The sequence below is a fragment of the Sorex fumeus genome, unplaced genomic scaffold, assembly GCF_029834395.1.
Source record: "Sorex fumeus unplaced genomic scaffold, SorFum_2.1 ptg000014l, whole genome shotgun sequence".
NCBI classification, from domain to species: Eukaryota; Metazoa; Chordata; class Mammalia; order Eulipotyphla; family Soricidae; genus Sorex; species Sorex fumeus.
This window is the reverse complement of record NW_026606071.1, coordinates 32,731,776-32,752,109: the sequence shown is the minus strand read 5'-3', so window position 1 is coordinate 32,752,109 and position 20,334 is coordinate 32,731,776. Positions and strand designations below refer to the sequence as shown.

Here is a 20,334-nt window from a genome sequence, read left to right as displayed (position 1 = left end):
GAAAAGTACGTGGCTGAAAAAGCTCGTATACTTTGCTTACTTTTTTTGATTTTTGGGTCACACCTGGCGATGCTAAGGTGTTTGTCCTGACTCTCTACTACAGAATCTCTTCTGGCAGTGCTCCTTCTGGCAATTCTCGGGGCACCAAATGGAATGCTGGATGTCTGGGGTTTTGTTATCAACTGGTCAACCACACGCAAGGCATATGCCCTACCCTCAGTATTATCTTTTCTGTCTCTGCTTTTACGAGGCCTTGAATTCAATGGCTGGCATTGAGAAAAATTAAAAAAAAAAAAGTTGAAGAGGACTTAACCAAGGGTTTTGCACTTAACTTTTATTTGACAAAAGCTTGAGTACCTAATGACAAAGTGACACTCTTTGGAAAAGTCACTCGTTTGCTAGGATGATTACACGGAATCTTGCTGAGTTGTGTGTGCTTTCTTTCAACAAGTGGATCATCTGAGAGGAAGAAATTTGAAATCATCTTCAATTGTGGTCACCCTGTCATAGTTCAGCAAAGGTTACACTCTCAGGTGGGACATTTCTGTCTAGAATGTACCAGGGCAGCAGCTATAAAGTAAGACTGAGTTCACCTCTAGCACTGTTGAAGGGTACAAAGTCATTTAACCTTTTCACCTTCAAATTCCCCATCTGAGTGGTTAAATGTTACCTTCCTAGGCTCCTGTGCTAACCTTTTCTTAGCACCTACACTGTGTGAGATATAAAAAAAAATTTACTTAGCACATACACAGTCCCATATAAAAATTTTATTTAGTACCTACACTTTGCCAGATACTGTTTGAGGCTTTGGAGGAATGCATAGTGAACAAAGCAAGCAAAAATTGGAACTCCTTCTGAAAACTGACATTCTATGAGGTGGGAAGAGACTGAATTTACACATGAAAAGTCTTGCTTGTGGTGTCAGAAAAATAGCATCATCTCTTCTTGAAAGAGTTGGCTTGAAAGAGACTGGGAAATTTATGTCAGTGATCTGTAGGCTTTCCTGAAATCTGATAGTCAGTTTCACCTCTTACTCCCTTCCAAATATTTTTTGGTTTCTGTCTGGAGTAAGCAAATACGACCAGCCACAGGACCAAAAGTAGACCTCAGTAAAGTAGGCGCAGCCTTAATATAGCACATCCTGTTGGCTGGAGGATGATTCTGAAACTTCAGTGATTTAAACAGCAGTGCATGTGTGCTATTGATGGATTAAGTAAAATACCCACTGTTTCTTTGGATGCAGATTTTAACAAAAGGATCCTTTTTTTTTTTTTGGTAAAGGATCACATAGTAAATATTTTATACTTTTCAGGTCATAAACAGTCTTGGTTCTCAATTGTTTTCCCCACAACTTTTAAAATTGGTGTGTGGTGGGAGTCAAAAGGAAAGAAAACCAATCTTAACCCAGAAGCCATTAAAAAATAAAGAACAGGGCTGGAGAGATAGTACAGTGGATAGGGTGTTTGCCTTGCACGCAGCCGACCCGGGTTCAATTCCCAGCATCCCATATGGTCCCCTGAGCACCGCCAGGAGTAACTCCTGAGTGCAGAGCCAGGAGTAACCCCTGTGCATCGCCAGGTGTGACCCAAAAAGCAAATAAAAAAAAAACCCTCAAAAAACCCTCAGCCTGTTGGCTTGATGTGTCACACAGACAGCAGTTTGCCAGACTATAATCTTAGCAAGTGTATGTCTTAAGTTTAAAAGTCTTTTTGCTATAAAATTTCCTTCACACTTAGAAATGATTTTGCTTTCCCCTCTTGGTGTCTGCGTTGTAGCGAGTTGGGCATTGCAGTGAGTGAAGCTTGACCAGTTGCCCCTTACTTAACCCAGAGAGGCCAAAATATTTTCTCTACTCTTGTCATTCATTGCCTCGTAGCAATTCAGGTTGTTCCATTTCTTGCTCTTGCTCCCCACCATTCAAATCAGTGTCATGTTACTCGGAATTGTGTGTCAACGTATCCTCTCAGAAAGTTCTACCAGTGGGCTCGTCATTACCCCGATTACCCTCCCAGTCAGCTTGCAGCTGTCATCTCGCTGGTGTGCCCAGCTGTCATCTGTCTCGTGGAGCTCATTGGATCTATTTTGCAGCAAGCGCTACTTGCTGGTGAGGGTGGATTGGCTACGTTACAGGGCATCCTTTCTTGACCCTTAGCGTCCGTATGGCTCCAAGGTGAAGCTGATAAAATTGTTCAAGAGGCCAGATGTGACGTTTGTGCTCCGGCCAAGCCTCAGCACTGGATCGAAGCTATTTAAAGATTTGGAAAAAAAAAAAAAAAGACCATATCATTTTGAGAAGCTGGCAGAAAGCATCCTAATAATATGTTCCTAAAGGAAACAAATGCTAATAGAACCTGCAGCCTACACAAGCCCAGGTGTTATGTGGCTTTTTCATTTGTCATTTCAAATCATTCGTTACCTCTTGACTTTTTTTTTTTTTTTTTGGTGATGGTGGCTGTGTTGATTTGGCCCTTGTGACAGTCGAAATTCTATAGCACAGCGGTAGGGCGTTCGCCTTACAAGCGGCCAACATGGCCGACCCAAGTTCGATTCCTCCGCCCCTCTCGGAGAGCCCGGCAAGCTACCGAGAGTATTCGATATGCCAAACACAGTAACAACAAAGTCTCCAATGGAGATGTTACTGGGCCCTCTCGAGCAAATCGACGATCAACGGGAGGGCCTTTACCTTTACCTTTATAAGCAAAATAAGTTTTATTTAGGAATGACGCCACAGGAGAGAGTGGGCCAGAGATAGAATCAGAGATAGAGACAGAGAGAAAAACCCCATGAAATTATGTACCCAGAGCTGGGATGCTCACTGGCAACTTCAGAATTGTGTGTGCAGGCATTTGGCCTGGGAAGCTGGTCACAGAGGCCTTTTTCAGTTGTGAAATTTTAGTTAAGGTTTTTTTTTTTTAATTTTTAAAGGACAGGTGATTATAATTTTTCAATGATCTCTTATTTCAAAGGTCATCAAGAGTAATGTTTTCGCTTGAATCTGGAGACAGCAGGGGTTGGGTTCTGGCTTCAAATCCTTGTACAGTGGTTATTTAAGCAGGTTATTTCATCTTTGCATTTCATTCCTTTCCATTTTCCACAAAATGAGTTAGTCTTTAACTCATTAGTTAGCTACCAAAAGTATCCTGCCCGCACGGCAGAGTCTGGCAAACTTCCCGTGTCGTATTCAATATGCCAAATACCAGTAACAATGATGGGTCTCATTCTCCTAATCCTGAAAGAGCATTGAAATGGCTCTTTTAAAATCTCAGGGCTAGGAAGAAGGAGACGTTACTGGTGCCTGCTCGAGGAAATCGACGAACAACAGGATGATCATGAGTTAGTCTTGGTAGTTTCTACTCAAACTACAGGAATTCAGTGGATTAATATTTATAAGGTACTCACTGAGTAGTGTCTGTGGAGTTCTAATGGTTCTGTGAATTTTGTAAGATTCTGAAGATTGGATGTCCTGACCCCTATGTTCAACTTTTGGATGTTCCTAAAATTCTGGAGAACAGGTTTCCTGGCCTGTACATTGCACTTGAGTCTTTCTGCATTAGTTTCACATTCAGAGGGCTGATCTGAGCCGTGAGAGGGAAGTTCCTTTATCTGGTTTACTGCAATGCTGATCTTTTTAGTAGAATACCCAGTAGTCTTAGGTATTGTGCAGTGCTAAGATACTTAGATATTTCCTTTTGTTTTGTTTTGGGGACCATACCAGGCATGCTCCTGGTTCTGTGCTTAGAGATCACTCCTGGTAGTGCTCTGGGGAACATATGTGGCTCCGGGAATTGAACCAGAATTGGCCACCTATAAGGTGGATGCCTAACCCCTGCTACTGTCTCTCTGCCCCTAACCTTTGCTACTTTCAGAGTGTATGCTTGATCATCAGGATTAGAAAGCTCGTTCAATTTCTGATGATCCATTATGAAAACTGAGAATGACAAGAAGAGATCTTGGGTGGAGCTGATCAAGGGAAGCTTTCATGGACTTTGGCATTAGACCTTGAATAGATTTTTTTAACAGGTGGATGCAGATGGGGAATTACTAACAAAGAATAAAATGCTAAAAGGTATTGTAGAATAAATCAAGGGACAGTAAGTTAGGTGGGCAGGGACTTAAGACAGGGTCAGATCTTAGTGATGAGTAACCTAACAACGGACTTTTCAGTTGGTTATCGTAGTTATTTCTGAAGGAGAATAATTTGTCTGTTTTGTGAGGTTCTGGTCTCCTGGACTATAACAAAAGGAAAATGTACAAATTGTGTGTGAGGCACTCTATTTCTTAGATTCCCTCATTATTTGTGTACTTTGTACACAAAATGTTGATTAAAACTTTATACTTCAGTGTGACATACACAAAAAGGGCCATAAATATTCCTCCAAATTGGGGGATTTATTTCCTCATGTGGTATTTGGGCTCTTTGATGTCTGTCCCCTTCAGTCATAGTAGATATTTCATAAAGACAGGTTCACATTTATACTCATGGCATGGGGACGCATCATTTCCTCGGAGGAAGTTAGTAGCTGAAAGCAGGCTAGGATCACATCGAAGGCACCTTTGTGTATCAAAGTACCAAAGGGACCTGCATTGCCCAGCTTCACAGATTCTCGGGCTTAATCACCCCTGTTAATAGTGACTAAAATCTCAGGATAGAGGTAGAAGGCACAGGACCTTCTCCCTGGGATTCAGAGCTAGAAATTAAATAAGCACAGTTCCCTTAAAGGCTGCTGCACATTGGAGTTCCATAGTGTTTGTGACTGTAGGAGACAGCGGATGCGTTGAGAACCTTCCATGTTCTTCATAGCTTACAACTCTGGGACTCTAGGCTGGTACTGGAAATTTGAGAGTTTATGTATTGAAATTTCAGAGGCACCTTTTTCTTTTTGATGAAAGGATTGTGATTTACAAAGTTGTTGATGCTTGAGTTTTAGACATAGAATAGTTTAACGTCAATCCCACCATCAGAGTCAACTTCCCTCTACCAGTGTTCCTATATTTTCTCCCCACCCCCAACTCCCATCCTCTCCTGCCTGTCAATGTGACAGGCACATTACAGAGTTTCAGTGGTTGCAGCTTAGATCTCATGTTTTTCGTTTTGTTAGAGTCTCTGTTTTGGACATATGGCTATGCCACTCACCCACATCACCAGTATAACTGAAACCCTGATGTCTGTTCATCCATTACTTCCCATTTTCTTCTACCCTTCCTTGATTTCTTTCCTTCTCTGTCCTTTCCAAACACTGGGGTCAGGGGTGATCTAGGCACCCTCCTTTTCCACAATACGTTTCCTCATCCAATATTTCGTATACCATAGATAAGAGAGATCATCCTATATTTGGCCTTCTTCTTCTGACTTACTTAACTCAACATGGTATCTTCTGGTTCTTACCAGGTTGCAGTAAATTGCATGATTTCGTCATTCCGTACAGCTGCATAGTATTCCATTGTGTCTATATACCACATCTTCATTAATCCATGGCACCGTTTTGGAAATGAGGTAGGAAGAATAGATAAGGTGAAATCCCTGCCTCCGGGCCTGGAAAGGCAGCATTTGAACATGAAAGAAATATAGTCTTAAAGATGGGGAAATACTAATAATTACTTAGATATTGTTATGCTTTGGAGGAAAGGTACTAGAAGGCAGAGTAAAGCTATTTGCAGGACTATAGAGATAGTACAGGGATTGAAAGGTGGGACCCCCCCCATCACCTTTCCCCAGCTCGCCCAAAAAAAAAAACCACTCAAATTTGAGTTAAATGCACATGACTTTTTTCTGTAGCTTGATAATTAGATTTTTGCTATGTTCATTTATAAAATTTTATTGCCTGTTTAGCTTTTGGGGATATTTGACTCATTGATTTATTCAGTATTTATCACAATTAGTTAGACATGTAGCACTGTAGCACTGTCCTCCTGTTGTTCATCAATTTGCTCAAGTGGGCACCAATAACATCTCCATTGTGAGACTTTTTATTACTGTTTGGCATATTGAATCAAACCCGGGTTGGCCTTGTGCAAAGCAAAATGCCCCACCTGCTGTGCTATCGGCTCCCCTAGCGGTAGGGCGTTTGCCTCGCACGCAGCCAACATGGCCGACCTGAGTTCCAATTAGACATGATTTATTATTATTTGAGTCAGGTCTCACAAATTAAGAAGCCTTTGTGGCTTGGCTGTCAACTATATCTCTTACTTGCTAACAATTTTAATTCTGATAATCAATACACATTGTTTAATTGACCCAGGAAACTTGTGTGTTTCGCTAACTGTGTTGGTCCACACCTAAAGTGACCTTGACGACTTAAGAGCTCTATGTGACCATCTGCCAAACAGTCAACAATGCTTGGAAGTTTAGGAAGCTATTCAGTTAAGAAATGAAATTATATTCCTGCTTCAGTATTTTTTTTTAAATAATGTAGGAGTACTGCTATTTGTTCAGCCATTGATTAAGCTGATTGAATTGGGCATTTACTCCACATTACTTTTTTATTTTTTTAATTTTATTGTATTACCGTGAGATAGACTTACAAAGCTTTCATGTTTGACATTCAGCCATATAATATTGGAACATCCATCCCTCCACCAGTGCACATTCTCCACCACCCACATCCCAGTCCTCACCCTGCCTCCATGGCAGACAATTCCCTCAATATAATCTCTCTAATTTTGGACATTATGTCTTGCTCGAAATTTCTCACTACCATTCAAGCCTACCTGCCAGGGGCAGATGCTTGATAATTTCTTTTCCATTGCTCATTTTGAATATCATGAGAGCTCGTGTGGCCGTGATTGTAAATGTAAATTTCTAGATTGAAAATGGTTGGGTTCCAGAGGCATCTCTGTATGGCACTAATCCGTTTTTTTTTTTTTTTTTTTTTTTGCTTTTTGGGTCACACCCGGCAATGCACAGGGGTTACTCCTGGTTCTGCACTCAGGAATTACTCCTGGTGGTGCTCAGGGGACCATATGGGATGCTGGGAATCGAACTTGGGTCAGCCATGTGCAAGGCAAATACCCTACCCGCTGTGCTATAGCTCCAGCCCTTTTGGAATTTAATTGGGAGTCTCTGAACCAGGGCTGTTGGTGTGCTAAGATGGTACCCGAGGCAAATTGTGGGAGGGGCATCCCAGGTCCTCTGCTGCCATGACGCCTGGAGATTCAGTCCTGGATCTCTGATGGGGTGTGGGGTGTCTGTTTGCTTGTGGAAGCTCTTGGTTGCCGGGATTCCTTCTGGAGTAGGCGGGATTCCTTCTGGATTAGGCGGGGAGAGCACACCTGCTCCATCTGGGGTGCCCCCGTGAAATTGGCCTGGTATGGGGCCCACAGAACCTGCTTCAGTATTATAAATTTCAACTGAATTTACTTTTTATTTTTAAGGTTTAATTTTTTTAGCTTAATTATCCATGATTTACTCATGAAAATCTCATAAAAAAACTCATGATTGCATTTCAGACGGTGTTCCAACACCATTCCCATCATCAATGTCAGTTTTCCCGCCACCACTCAGTGAAGTTAGTCAGAAGGAGAGGGATCCAACAGAATAATATCTTGCGCTTTTGCTCTCTTTTTTTCCCCCCATGGTAAAGAAAAATTTGCATCAGTTTGACTGTTCTGTTTGAAGACAATCTGTTTCCATTAGTGTGTTCATCCCTGCTCTGGTCCTAGAACTGTACCAGTCTTGACAAATCAGCTGCCGAGTGCACTAAGAGAAAGATGAATGCAGGGAGGAAAAGGAGAATAACTGGGTTTTCAAGCTAGAGAAATCCTGCTTCATGAATCTCCTTGACCTGTAGCAGTTGCTCATCTGCTGTTCAGATTTCCAGCATAGATGCTAGAAACAAGACTCCATGTGCTTTTTTTTGTCTTCCCTGGAAGTCCAGGTTGCGTGGGAGAGTAGAGGAGACAAGCAGAATGTCTGTAACTCAGAGACCTGGGAGCAGGAAGAGCCTGTCTGCCCCAGAGAAGAATCTAAAATGGCTGAGTTTACAAGCGCGTTGGAATCATTCCTAATTCTTGGCTGATGACACAAATAAAAGCTAGAGATAAGGTTAACGAGGAGAAAGAAGCCTGTTACCATATAAATGCACTTTGTTAGTCTTCTGAATATTTTTACTACTGTATATGCAGATCAACAAGAAGTCAGGATGACATAAAATTGTTCCTATAAATGCATTTCTGAAATGCAGTCTGCCATTGGATTCATTCAGTATGGATTTATTGAAATCATGGCTGTCCATAGTTCACAGACCATTCTGGCTGGCGGGTAATGGTTTTTTGGGGCACTCAGGACAAATGAAAGTCAAAGATCTCTTATCCGTAGGACAATTTGTATGGAAAAATAGGCAAATAAGCAGATAAAATGCAAAATTATTAGTTTTCAACATTTATTTACAGAACCCTAAGTAGATGCCTTATCTTTGCAATTTCAGAGCTTTTTCTGTCTTTCCTGAGCCATATTAATTTGGCTTGTAAACTCTACAGGTATAAAACAATCAATTTCTTCACATGTCTGGTGTATGATTTAGGTTTCACAAAAGTCAGTCACAGAATGGAAACCAAAATCTAAGAATTACTGTGTCAGGCCAGGGAAATAGCTCCATAGAGTACATGGAGCCTAATATGTTTAAAGTCTCAAGTTCAGGGCTCAGTACTGCGGGGGAAATTACTGTGCTGCTTTGCGTAATGTTATTTGTATTATGCCATCCTGGGTACTATTTAGGCAATATGTTGGCCTTATATAATTTGGGGGGGAGAGGGAATCTAATTTAGGCTGGGGAGAATAATCTGAGCAGTGGCAGGTTGAAACTGGGTGTTTGAGATTTCTAATAAGAGAGCACTTGGGCATTAGCAGATTGTGAAGAACTTTGTAAGAACCTTCAAAAGAATTGACCAGTTGTATGTGCATATGTCAGAGAGCTAAGACAGCACACTGTCAGGTCATCTTGTTTTCGTTTGTCTTTTGGGACCACACCTGGGAGGGCTTATTCCTGGCTCTCTGCTCAAGAATTTATTCCTGGTGGTCTCAGGGGACAATGTGGGGTGCCGAGAATTGGACCCAGGTCAGCCAAGAACATGGCAAGGGCTTCCCTGCTTGCTGTACTAGCTCTCTGGCCCCAAGTCATCAGATGCTAAGTGAATAATAGGTCTGAATCCTCTTCTCTCAAACCCACCATGAATTTCTTGTGTATCTTAAGAGTTTTTAAAAAATATATTTTAAAAAATTTATATAAGCATTTTTTACACTTACACATTAGGTCAGTCTGTCATGATTTAGGGCTGGAGCGATAGCACGGTGGGTAGGACGTTTGCCTTGCATGCAGCTGACCCGGGTTCTATTCCTCTGTCCCTCTCAGAGAAATCGGCAAGCTACCCAGAGTATCTCACCCGCATGGCAAAGCTTGGCAAGCTACCTGTGACGTATTCGATATGCCAAAAGCAGTAACAAGAAGTCTCACAATGGAGACGTTACTGGTGCCTGCTCGAGCAAATCGATGAACAACGGGAGGACAGTGCTACAGTGCTATAGTCATGATTTAACTATTATTAAATATTATTTAACATTTTTGTTGTTCATAGAATTTTGTTTTTTTTAGAGACTTACTTTAGCTACCATGATTTTTAGTTTCCAGTACTGTCAAGCGGTCGGGATCTGTGCATACAACATCACAACCCCATACTAACCCCACAGTGCCCGGTTCCATTCAAGCTGGACTCCAGGCTCCCTCCTGGCCCTTTCCCCATCTCCCCACTCCTGTCCCTGCCTCATTTGTCCTGTTTCACAGCCCTGCTCTGCACTGTTTTGGGGGCTAGACCTTACTTCGATTCTATTGCTTTGTGTTTTCATGCTGTGAGTTTTTCTATCCCGATTCGGAAGAGAAATCATTCTCTGTCTCCTTCACTCAGCGTGGTACTTTCTGCTTCCATCCACATAAGCTGCAAGTTGCTTCCTTGCTTGGAGCCGAGTAGTATTCCATTGTGTAGATACCCCATGCTTTCTTTGTCTGTTCTTGGACCTTTGGGTTGTTTTCAGATTTTGGCTCTTGTCAGTAATGCTGTAGTGAACATAGGCATGCTTTTCTTTTCTTTTCTGCAAAGAGATTTTGGGCTTTTGGGCTAGATTCCCAGAAGTGGATTAGATTGGTGGGTCACTTGGAAGCTCAATTTCCCAGTTTTTTTTTTTCTTCTTCCTCATACGTTTTTATATTTAAAACCTTTTATTAAAATTTTAGATGGATATGGTTGATGAAAAGACTCTAATGAGAACATTCATTTTGCCTTATCCCTTATCACCCTTGGGTGCCATTCCAGACATAATTGCTTTTATCTCCGTAGTTCTTCAAGTACTTATCTCCACATTTCCAAAGAAGTTTCTAAGCTATTTTGATTCGTTCTTCATTTAAGACGTTTATTTCCTTCTTTACTTAAAATATAAGTTTTTCCTATTACTTATTAGCTAATAATTCCAGCAGTTGGAAAGGGCTGTATGGAATTCAGAGTACAAAAGTAATCTTTAGTCATTTTTGAGGGGGTGTTGGAGGGCCCTCTGGAGTCGAAGGACCATTCCTGGCAATTACTTGACCTGGGAATGCTGGGTCTGAAGAATGACTGTTTATTCCCAGTGATCTAGTGCTGCTCATCATTATTTTGGAGGCCTCACTTTACTCTCTCTGTGTGTGTGTATACTATGGTGCATATATCTAAATATATTTAAAAATATATATAAAACCATATATGTTTGTGTGTAGAGGGCATGCATTTTTTTATTTCTCCAGAGGTGCTTGGTTGGTATAGTGGACGTTAAGAGCTGTAGATAAAGGGTCTGAGCATGAAAGCAGGGTCTCTTCTACAAGACAAAGGAGAGATGGGGATTGAAGGAAATGCTGAGACCGGTACCTAAATGTACTATGAGAAAATGAAAACAATGGGTGGAAAGGTTTTAGGAAAGAGCCAGGGCTCAACATTATTTTATAGAGAAGTGGAGAAAGCGGACCAAAATTGCCGTGAGTGGTGTGAAATAAAGCTCACAGGGAAGGAAGATAGAATTACGTTTACGTGTAGGATATTTACTAAAGGCCTTGAGAGGTGACCTCACAATTTTTTTTTTTTTTGCTTTGTGTATTAAGTAAAGTAAAGGCCCTCCCGTTGATCGTCGATTTGCTCGAGCGGGCCCAGTAACATCTCCATTGGAGACTTTGTTGTTATCGCTGGAGCGATAGCACAGCGGGTAGGGCGTTCGCCTTACACGCGGCCAACATGGCCGACCCGAGTTCGATTCCTCCGCCCCTCTCGGAGAGCCTGGCAAGCTACCGAGAGTATTCGATATGCCAGACACAGTAACAACAAAGTCTCCAATGGAGACGTTACTGGGCCCGCTCGAGCAAATCGACGATCAACGGGAGGGCCTTTACCTTTACCTTTGTGTATTGTTTTAGACTCAAGGAGAGATGCCCTGTGCATATTGCACCTGGAGCCAATAAAGCAGATTGTTTCTTTTTTTTTTTTTTTCTTGTGGGTTTGGGAGAGTTGGTCTGGGCTATAGCCAATGTTACTTGGGGGCCACTCCTGGTGATGCCAGGGAGTGAACCAGGCCCAGCCACATGCAAAGCAAGCATAACCCCTGTACTATCTTTCCGCCCAGGAGAACAGCAAGGAACAATGATTCAGGGGATCTTTCTCTCTGAGCCTGGCAGGGGGAGAGGCAGGATTGAATCTAGGTGGTAAAATAGCTCATTCTCTTTGGCTTCATGACAGTTCATGGGATTTCAGAGCATGGAGATGAATAGCCATCTGTTCATTTGGTTGTCATCATTTTGGCAGAGATTCATTCATAGGTGAAAAAAACTTCTGAGTAAGTTTTTAGAGAAACTATATCTTTTTTTAGAATGGTCATTCATAACCTGAGATCAGGCCAGGGTGGAGTGGAGGATGGGGCCTACCTAGCAGTGTGCTGATGGGGGCCTCGGTCAAAGAGGTGGGTGGAAAGAGGGCTCTGGGGTAGTTTATTCTGTGGCCTGGACTGGATTGGAGCGCTGAGGAATCTGTGGATTGAATACACTTGTCTGCAGGTGAAGAGCAACCTGAATTTAGAGGTTTGGTGAAGGTGACAGAATAAAAGAGGAGGGAGGAGATTGTGATAGGAGGTGTCATGCCCTCATTGTTTTGGGTCTTGGGGGTGGGGCCTATCCACCAATGTGGTGGAGAGGAAGTGTAACATTTCTTTCTTTTTTCTTTTTCTTTTTTTCTTTTTTGGGTGATACCCAGCGATGAACAGGGTTACTCCTGGCTCTGCACTCAGGAGTTGCTCCTGGCGGTGCTCAGGGGACCATATGGGATACTGGGAATCGAACCCGGGTCGGCCGCGTGCAAGGCAAATGTCCTACCCACGGTGCTATCTCTCCAGCCCCAAAAGTGTGACATATCTGGGCATAGGGGACCCTGGGGTGCCTGGGATTGGACCTCCTGCAGGCAGAGCACACCCCCAGCCCCGGGGTGCTCTCTCCCCACTCCCAGCATTTCACTGGTAACATCTCAGAGACAGAACTTGGAGAGCAGTAGACTTTAACACCTGCTGGAGATAAGAGGCCAGGTTTGCTAGATCCTCTAAAAAACACAAATTACAGGAGTCACATAAACAGTAATGGGTCACTTAATTTTACCAGAATCACAGAGTGGGTGGTACAACACAGGCTCTATTTGATCATGGTGTTCTGCGTAGTGGAATAGAAAAGTCAGCTATTGTGAGGTTTTAAAAAGTAATGGGTTCTATAATGTCAGTGAGCACCGTTTTCAGTATCTTGAGGATAGCGTTTGGGGTATCGACTCTGTTTTTAGCGGTTTTTCTAAAAGTTCAGTTTCGCTTTAATATCTATTAAAATGTGCAGTGTGGTATTTTTGATCTTTCGAAGAGACGTGGAAACAGTATTTATATATTGTATGTGTACAGAGGTAATTGGATAATAATGGTGTAAATATCTCAAGGTCCTAGGGTTAGTGTACAAAAAATGTTCATCTTTTAAGAGCTTTGCAGGTCTGTTTGCTTTTGCTCCATTACACCCTCTGAATATAATAACTCGATGTGTATTTATTAGTAAATGCTGTTACCTTTTTAGGTTTATAAGGTGGGATGGGTATTTTGATGAACAGGGTTGGGAATAATTGTGTGTGGGTTTTTTTCCTTTCATCTCCCAGTGCTCTGAATCTCATTTAGGCTGCAGAACCTGATGGTTCCTCCCTGCAGTTCCTTAAAGAACAAAACAATCTCCTTTCTGTGAACTGTACCAGCAGTATTTTTGACAGGCATCTACAAAAAAATCGGTGGCTTCTTCAGTGGCCAGGAACCAATGTTGCAATTAATGTGAGCCACAGTGTTATAGCCAGTGGGGTCTAAGGTATCCCAGTATTCCTGGGACAGCCTTGGTCTACACTTGCTGCCCCAGTACCCACTACCTTCTCTCAGAAATGTTGCCATTTGGGTCATGCATTATATTGTCCTTTTATTTGTGGGTTACAATTCGAATCATTTGGTGAAGGTGTAGCTTAGTAGTTATAAAAGAGTTTTTAGGAGCCTATGGGTAAGTAAGTGGATTTGAATTTATATTATTTCACAGTATTTGGATTAGAAAAGCATTATGGCTTATACCAAGTTTTGTAGTTCCTATTTGAATTCAGCAGGTGTGTGATATGACAGGGAATAACAGCCTTTCAAATGAATATGTCCTTCTTGTCTTCTGCTTTGAGAAAGGGAGAAATGCATATCAGTGTTGGGCCTTGAACTTAAGAAATTGTAGGTGGGGAGGTTTATGTAACAGTGACTTAAATTGGGATTGTGTTTCTTTTTTTCAAACAGCTCTCACATTCTCAGGGATCCTGTGTGTTTAGGAGGCTGTGAGCACATCTTCTGTTGGTAAGTAAGAAATATGTAACCATTTTTCAGATGATAGTCATATAATCCTATTGGTAATAGTAAATACCTTATGATTCTGGTCTGCAAAATTAACTGCATATTTTATTTTCATCCCTGTAATTTTTTTTAGTGTACAAATCAGAAAATTAAAACTCAAAGAGGATGGCTTCTCCACAGTTAATAAATTTCATAACTTGCAAAACATGGGGGAAAATGCATTTCAGATATAGTTCAAAAATGTCTTGTTTCTGTTTGGAATCTAGACTTTTCAGATTATGAAAGCCTTTTTAAAAATTTTTTGGTCTGTTGTTCTTTTTGTTTATTCTTCTTGGGTGGGGGACAGTATCAGCTGGTGCCCAGGGGCCACTCCCTGCCCCTTGCTTCTGACGGTGCCCACAGCCAAACCTCAGTGCAAAGTATGCATTCAATTCATTGAGCGGTTGCTCCTTCTTGAAAGTCTGTTTTGTCTAATTATTGTACTAGTTTCCTAGGGCTGTTGTGACAAAGGACCCCCAAAGTGGGTGACTTAGAGCAACAAAAATGTATCGTCTTGTAGTTGTGTTGGATAGGTATCAAGCAAGGTGTCAGTGAGGCTGGTTCCTTCTGAGGCTTGGGAGGGAATTGGTTCTCTGCTTCTCTCCTACCTCCTAATAGTGTTTGGTTTCTGTGACGTCACTCACCTTGTTCTCATGTACCTGTGACATTCTCCCATATTGCGTGTTTGTCTCTGTGTCCAGATTTCTCTCTCTTTTAGGAATATTAGGGATTGCCCTGGACCCCTCAACTTGATCATCTGCGAAGACCTTATTTCCAAATAAGGTCATTTATAAGTACTGGGAGTTAGGATTTCAGTATGGGCACACAAGTCAACCCGTAACAGTTACTGTGCAATTATATTCATGTTACATTACAAGTCTTCGGCTTGTAGGTTAGGATATTCAATTTTTTTCTTTCCTTAAGATCTCATTCTGTTGCCTTTTCAGGAGAAATCAATTAAAGGACTGAATATCTTTGTGTAATTTCTGTTAATAGAACCTCTTGAGCAACCTTTAAATCATTCCAAATTATAACTCTCTGGCACATGCTACCTGTAATAGGAAGCTTAATCGCATGGAAATGATGTGTTTCCTGACTTCAGTGCCCTGGGGATGTCTGGGAGGCACCCAGGGTGGGGCTCCAAATTTATTTACTGGAGAAGCCGCAGGGCCTGTTATATGGGGCATGTCCAGTGGAAGGATGGGCAAGGATGGCCGCAGAACTGTTCCCATTTTCTCTCTGATCAAGGGCCTCCAGACCGGCGGTATTGAGAGCCGATCTGTTGATCAAGCAGATGTTGATCTGCTCTTCCTGCCTGCCTCTGTTATCCTTGTAGCAGGAAACATTTGTGCTGATGGACTGCAGAGTTGCTTGAGGCAGAAGAACAGCTCAGGCCCGACTGTTTCTTTTCCCCTCAGTATCCCACATCACTAAACTCTTGATAGCTCAGCCTCAGAATGTGCCCTGAGTCTGGGGTGGCTGGGGCTTTTGCTTGCTTCACTTGTCTTTATATCCACTGTTTGGTCCATTAAAATGTCTTACCTCAGACTATTGTATTAAATTCGCAACTGGTCCCCTGCCCCACTCTCTGCATTCTTGGCAGTGATAGTTTGGAGCAGGTGAATCCCGTCTGTATTTAGTATCCTTGAAAGCTTTCTTACTGCACTTAGGATGCAGTGCCTCTGTACCAAGGGCCACCAGTCTCCGAATAAGTTCCTGCCTGTCACCCTCTCTCCCCTTTTTCTGTTAGCTACGTTTGGCCGCTCACTCCTGACTTGCACTGTTGTTTTTTTTTTTTTTTGTTTTTTTTTCACTTGAAATGTACTTAACCCTGAATTTTCCTCAGACTGACTTTTCCTTATTAATGTCTTGGCTCAAATGTCACTCTTCCAAAAGGCCACCCATGATCCCCTTATGAAATGAAGCCTGTTTCCACTAGCTCACAGATTGGTTTCAAAGCTCTGCACTCGCTCTGCAGTCACTCTGCTGGAGCATAGCAAACTCCAGGAAACTGAGTGAAGTGTGTGCATATGTTGTGTTTGTCGATCCCGCAGGGCACTGTGACTCTTAAAATGGTTTGAGAGCCATGAGAATATCTTTTAAAAAATGGATTCAGGGACTAGAGCGGTAGTAAGTCTTGCACATGGCTGACTTAAATTCAATCCCCAATATCTGATATGGTCCCTGAGTCCTGCCAGGAGTGATCCATGACTGCTGAATCATAAAAAAGCCCTGAGCACCTCTTGGTGTGACACTCCCCCCCCCAAAAAAAAAATTAATGAATTTGGACTTAGTGTTGTTTGGGTTTTTGGATGTTAGGCCAAGAATTAGGCCAGCTGTTTGAATTCTTTGAGTTTGGGACTGACGTAACACTCCTTAACATCATGGGGTTTTAAAATAGTTTGAATCTGCCCTAATCCAGCTGAAACCATTAGAAATCGGAGGAGACTCTAGGTGTACAGACTTCCCTTATTGACAGTGTCCGGGGTTTATGACAATCCCCAGGAAAAGTAGTCCATGCGCTATATTTAAGATGGGGGTCATTTGAGACACAGAGCAGGACATCTCAAACATTTCGTCTCAGAGTCCTTTTTACTTAAAAATTTAGGACTCCAGGGCTGGAAAGATAGTACTGGGGTTAGGATGCTTGCTTTGCATGGGGCTGCCTGATCTGATTGTATTCCTAAACATTGCGTGGTTCCCTGAGGATCAATGGGTGTGGCCTAATCCCTAATCCAGATTAAGTACTCTGGTCTGAGAATGTAGCTCAGTGGTCTGGAGCATGATGGAGTTTGATTTGCTGAAGCCCTAGGTTGGATTCCATGGGATCGCCAAGCACCCCCCCCCCAAAAAAAAAGTAAAATACGACCCTTTGTATCACCTAGCAGTAGTATCTGAGAAACGATGGGTGTGACCAGAAAAAAATAGGGATAAGGAGGTGGTAGAGAGCTTGGGAGGCTGAACACACGCTTTTCATTTGGGAAGTCTGGGTATGGTCCCCAGCACTCACATGCCACTGCCACCTTTTCCTCAGGCGCCACTGGGAGTTGCCCCTGAGAAGTGCTCCTTTGTTAGTTTGTTTATGTGTTAGCACATAAAGGGGACTTTTAGGGTGGGGTGGGGGGGATAGTGTAAGGTGGAGGAGCTCAGGGATCTTCAGGCCAGCATTGCCGCACCCTGCTGGGGAAGGAGGTAAACAAAAAATTGCTGTGACTTACAAAAAAAAAAAGATCAATGACAAGTCTACTGTATATACTGAATAATAATTCAGTTTTAGTGGGTCTTTTCCCCCCCCCCCCCCAAACCCAGCTGTACTTGGGGTTTTGTCCTGGGTCTTTGTTGAGGCTTCACTCCTGCCAGGGCCCATATGCAGTGCTGGGAATTGAACCCTGGTTGTTTGTGACCAAGACAAGCAGCCTACCCTTGTATTATGTGTCTGTTTCCAAACTAACAATCATTTCTGAGGAAAAAAATGAACTGGCTGGAGCGATAGCACAGCGGTAGGGCATTTGCCTTACACACAGCCAGCCCGGCAGAGCCGAGTTCGATTCCTCTGCCCTTCTCGGAGAGTCCGGCAAGCTACCGAGAGTATCTCGCCCGCATGGCAGAGCCTGGCAAGCTACCCGTGACATATTCGATATGCCAAACACAGTAACAACAAGTCTCACGAAGGAGACGTTACTGGGCCCGCTTGAGCAAATCAATGAACAACGGGAGGACCGTGACCGTTCATAAACTAAAGGAAAAAGTAGGGAAAAGAGTGGCACCTTTTTACATTTTTGAAAACCTCTTTATTGCCTAATAGGAGACAGCTAGATTCTCATGCCGAGTATGTATTTAATTTGTTGTAATTTATTCCTTTGATTAACACATCTAGGGGAAAAAAAATCTGGTCTTAGATGTATCTGTAGTTGAGTAAAGGAGGAACATTGGAATGTCTTTTATAGATAATTGTGAATTTTCATTTTGGCTATATTGTACCACTGTTTGACAAATGCTAGTTTGTTTGGCTTATAGTGTGGAATCTAAGACTGTATCAGTATTTTTTTATACCCTGGGGCATTAACTTCCATTAGTTTATCTTATACTTCGAATGGATATTTTAGGGGCTAGAGTGATAGCACAATGAGTAGGGTGCTTATGTTGCATGTGGACAACCCAAGTTCGATTCCTGACATCCTATAACAGTCCCCGAGCACTGCCAGAAGTGATTACTGAGTTCAGAGCGAGGAGTAACCCCTGAGCACCACCAGGTATATGTTTTTGTGCCTCCAGGATCTGTTCCCAGAAGTGGTATTGCTAGGTCATATTTCTAGCTTAATGAGGAATGCCCATATTGTTTTCCAAAAGGAAAACCGGTTGACATTCCTATCAGTGATGAATGAGAATGATGAATGTTTCTCCCTGCATCTGAGCTAACACTTGTTGTTCTTGTTCTTTCTGATATGTGCCAGTCTCTGGTGTGAGATGGTATCTCTTTGTTGTTTTAATTTATATCTCCCTGATGATTAGTGATGTAGAGCATTTTTTTCATGTGCCTTTTGGCCATTTTTATTTTTTCCTTGAGGAATTTTATGTTCATTTCTTTCCCTATTTTTTTGATGGACTTTAATTTTTTTTTTCCCCTTGTAAAGTTCTATCAGTACCTTTTATAGCTTGGTTATTAACCCTTTATTTGATGGCTATTGGGTAAATAATTTTTCCCATTCCGTGGGCTGACTCTGTATCCTGGTCATCATTTCTTTTGAGGTACAGAAGCTTCTTTTTTAATGTAGTCCCATTTGCTTATTTTTGCTTCCACTTGCTTGGTCAGTGGGTCAGTGGTATTTCATCTTTAAAGATGCCTTTAGCTTCAGTGTCATGGATATATGTACCTTGCATATATGTACCTTGCATATATGTACCTTGCATATATGTACCTTGTGGATTCAGGTCTGATACTGAAGCCTTTAATCCATTTTGATTTGACTTTTGTGCCTGGTGTTTGAGAGAGATCTGAGTTCATTGCTTTTTATGTAGCTGTCCAATTTTCCCAGCATCATTGGTTGGAAAGGCTTTCCTTGCTCCACTTCGTATTTCTTGCTCCTTTATCAAAGGTTAAGTGGAGACCATACTTAGTAATGAGGATTTTTGATTATATTTCATGGATGTTCCTCAGATAATTGACTATTGCCCAATGGATGATTGACATCTCCTGGAATAAATTTATCCTTCTATTTTGGGATTCCAGTTTAAGAATGTTTATTAACATTCTAACAAACACATTCAAAAAAGTTTCTTTCGTGGTTAAAGAAATTTTGCATTTATCGAACCATCTCGAAGATCTGGAAGGTCTCTGCCTGCTAGGGTGTAATTTTCGCATTTATTTTGTTTATTGAGCTACTTTGGATTAGGATTATGCCATCTTCTAAAGGATGCAGAAAGGTTTGTTGTTATGCCTTTAAACCAACTTGTGAAACCATTTTATTTCACAGTTCTTATAATTAAAAGTACTCTTCTTAATAGAAAGACATTTGTTCATATACCTGTACTTTCTAGAAAATGATTATTTAGAGTCTATTATCTATTAAAGAAACATACATTACATTTTATTGTTTTAGTGAGTTGCTTGGAAAAAATTTATGTCTATATTGTGATTCCTAAAATACCATTGCACCACTCTGCATCTTTTGGTTCACAGTATGGAATGTAGTTATCACAACGTATTTTTTCATTCTCACATATTTTAATTCACATAGAGACTGGCTGTCACTTTCTACTGTTCCATTGGTTCATCAGCCTTTCCTGAAAATTGACCAGAATGTGCTTTTTACTCTTTTTTTCAAGACGTTCCATGGAAGCACATCATCATCATCATCATCAGCTGTAAGCTCCAAGTCTTTACCAATAATGGCAGTAGAAACATTCTTTGTAGTTAGGGCCTGTTCTGTAGAAAGTGTCTGTCACCAGCCATGTTGACCAGGTCTAGCCATTTCAAATTGCACTCCATAAGCAAGACACGCATCTCTTCCAGTAAATCTCTGCTGAGAACAGGCTTCCGTGGAAATAAGCTCTATAGTCAAAATAGCAGATGGACAGGTCTGTGGAATATGAGGCCCCGTAACATAGCCAGCCATCGGTAGTCCAATACCATCTGGTCTCCAGGCCATGTCATGGTGGTGTCTGGGTATATGGTTTGCAATTAACAGCACAAGACAAGGCATAGGAGGAGGTCTGTCAGATACGAAGGGGGAATCCAAACATTCCTGCAGCAAAAGCCTACTGACCAGTCTCTTATTGTCAGCATGGGGATTTTTTTCCCCCCAGAGAGCTGTGAGCTCTCGCTAGGATTCCATGTTCCAACTAGGTTTATCTGTCAGTTCTCACTGTGGCACAGTGAAACCAATGCTACACGGGTTTTT

At 41.9% G+C, this 20,334-nt stretch overlaps 1 protein-coding gene across 1 annotated transcript in view; it reads left to right on the top strand.

Moving 5' to 3' along the window:
* The first annotated feature begins 526 nt into the window (after window positions 1–526).
* BARD1 (BRCA1 associated RING domain 1) overlaps window positions 527–20,334 on the top strand; it is an 87,018-nt gene continuing 67,210 nt past the window's right edge. The window contains exons 1-2 of the mRNA XM_056111816.1: window positions 527–533; window positions 13,841–13,897. The gene's annotated coding sequence lies outside the window, so the exon portion shown is untranslated. The remainder of the gene's footprint in view (window positions 534–13,840; window positions 13,898–20,334) is intronic.